This window comes from Paraphaeosphaeria sporulosa, assembly GCF_001642045.1.
Source record: "Paraphaeosphaeria sporulosa strain AP3s5-JAC2a unplaced genomic scaffold CC84scaffold_1, whole genome shotgun sequence".
NCBI lineage: Eukaryota > Fungi > Ascomycota > Dothideomycetes > Pleosporales > Didymosphaeriaceae > Paraphaeosphaeria > Paraphaeosphaeria sporulosa.
Window position 1 is genome coordinate 260,662 of NW_017253360.1, and position 2,790 is coordinate 263,451.

Here is a 2,790-nt window from a genome sequence, read left to right on the forward strand (position 1 = left end):
AAAACCCATTAGGGAGACCTTCAAAAGCACCCTAGGTGGCGAGAGATAGGGAAGGACCTAAGGGAACCTCTTCTAAAGGTAAAAGGAAGCTAGGGACCTCTTACGATTCGGCTTCCTTAATACTCTACTCCTCTACGGTAATTACTTCTTCAGTACGCTTATCTAATAAATCCATCTACTAATATAATTAATCTTTACGCGCGCGTGCAACACGTAACTCTTCTAACACCTTTTTATAGGTCTTAAACGCAGCCTCCTACGTCTCTCTTAATTCTCTTATTTTTAAACGCAACTTCTCTTTCTCGGCAAGCAGTCACTTAAACTCAGATTCTAAAACTCATATATCGCAGCGCTAACCATAACGAACGCATTCATTACACTTCCTAGAACGAACGTGGACCTTACAGACACGGCTATGCTTAATATAGGTTGAACATTTCTTTACCATGGCTTCACCAAAGGAGTCAATAAAGTTAGATAAAAGACGATGACGGGAGGTGCTAGAAGCGGGTTATTTAGGCATAATGTGAGACCAGGCGGACGCTACTTATAACGCGGGGCCCACTCTAGTTATATCTAGGCACGAGACTAGGTCACATAATCTAAGGGCAGATCTGAGGAAGAGAGGGGGTGATGTTAGGATCCGAGATGGATAGCCATCCAGACCACACATATAATTAGGTAAAGTGACCAGGACACGGGTGTGACTAGAGTCACGTAACTTAATTAGAGTGATTAGTGCGCCAAGCCCACTAATCACACTAAGTAACTCGTATACTAATCACTAAGCACGACTTGATTACCATGATTAGTTCAACTAAGTAACTGATTAAGCTCGGTATATAGGAACACGGGTATAAACCCTTAAACTCGTGTTTAACCTAACGTGCTTTACAAGCGAGCGCCGCGTATAAGCGAGCGCCGTACCCTACCAACTTTACGCACCTCTTCACCCGTAAATCTCAACCACCTTATAGGGTAATATATAAATATTGATAGAGTAGATTAAGTAGTATTTCAGGTACCTTTCTTACACGTACGAGAGTTATGCCCAGTCTCTCTGCACCTCTTACAGCGCGCAAGAGCCTGGCGGCTAACACCTAATCACTCTCCTCCTTGACGCTCTTCACGCGCAATCTGCTGATTAGCCTCATGTTGAGCAAGTAGATCCTCTCCAGCTCCCTTGATTAAGACCCCACGCTGCTGTATACGCTTTTTTTTACGCTATTTGCGCGCTGACGCTGCCTCGTTGGCTCGCTCAAGACTGGTGATCCGATCACGCATCAGCTCAGCTTCAAGTATTATCACCTCAGCGCCCTTCTTAAGCTGGTTAATCGCCTCAATAATTGAGGCTGGTGATGAGCTCTTATGCCGTCGCACGCGCTCACGTATCAATGTTGATTGAGCCTCAAGCTCACGTACGTTGCTTGGTGTACGAGCCTCCCAGAGAGCCTCTGGCAGAGCAGTTGGAGTAGGTGTACGGAGCTGCACGTCAAGCTTTGACAATACAACGTCTGGTTGGAGAGGCACAAGGCCTGCGCCTTGAAAGGCTGAGCAGATATTGGCTGAGGTAAATGATTGACTGAACGCTGCCTTAAAGGCTGGCAGGAACTCAAGCTTAGTGATGTGGTTGATGTGGTGGCGGATCAAGCTCTCAACCTCACGGCTGTACGCGCGCTTCAAAGGCGAGAAGCAGCCAACGTCAAGCGGCTGCAGTAGGTGGGATGAGTGAGGCGGCATACAGAGCGTGTAGATATTGTTCTCCTTGCAAAGCTCTTGGAACTCAAGAGAGTGGTGGCTCTCATGGCCGTCAAGGATGAGCAGGCGACGCGCACCAACGACGCGAGTCTTTGTATAAGCGTTGAAGTGCTTTAGCCACTCTACTCCTAGCTCATTATTCGTCCAGCCATTCTTGCTGACTGCGATGACCCAGTCGCGTGGGATCTCTGCTTCCTCATACCAGGCAGATAGATGATACTGGCCAGCAAAGATGAGGAACGGCGGGACTGACCAGCCAGCAGCGTTGATCGCAGCGATCGCTGTGACCCATTCACGATCGCCAGGCTGGACAGCCTTTGGCCTACCTCTCCTCTCTGATCCTGTTACAACGAGTTGAGTCATAATCTTGCCCATCATAAAGCCGGCCTCGTCAAAGTTATAGACGTCATCATCGCAGATGCCGTACTTGGTCTTTGTCTGCTCTACGAGCTCAAACCAGCTTCTGATTAATATTGGATCCTCGCATAGGGCTCTCTGCCTGTCGTAGGCTCGATTGAAACGTGTTGTGAGACTGTCTGTACGCTTGACAAAGTTGCGCGGCCAGTGGACGCCGACCTGACCAGCGCCGCGCGCAGCCAGCAGCTTATCAGCCATATCACGTACAGCAGCGTACGTAGGCGCAAATCCACGTCGATCTAGATCGAGTATATAGCTGACTATCACCTCCTCCTCTCGCTGGGTGAGCTTCCTCGAATTGGGCTGGCAATCGCGTCGGGCAGGCTTGCCGGCGCGTCGGCGGCGGATCGTTCGTTCGGACACGCTGTAGATGATAGCAGCACTGCGATTGCTCTGTATTTGATGAGAATTGATAGATAAGATAGCAAGCTGAATGTCTGCTTCATTTGAAGCTGATAGAGCGGCGCTGCGTTAAGCCATTGTACGTTGAGGTCAAAGAGGTGCGTAAAGTTGGTAGGGTGCGGCGCTCGCTTGTACGCGGCGCTCGCTTGTAAAGCACGTTATTTATTAATCTATCATTTGGATTACACTCAGGCTATCTTGTTGACTCGTTAT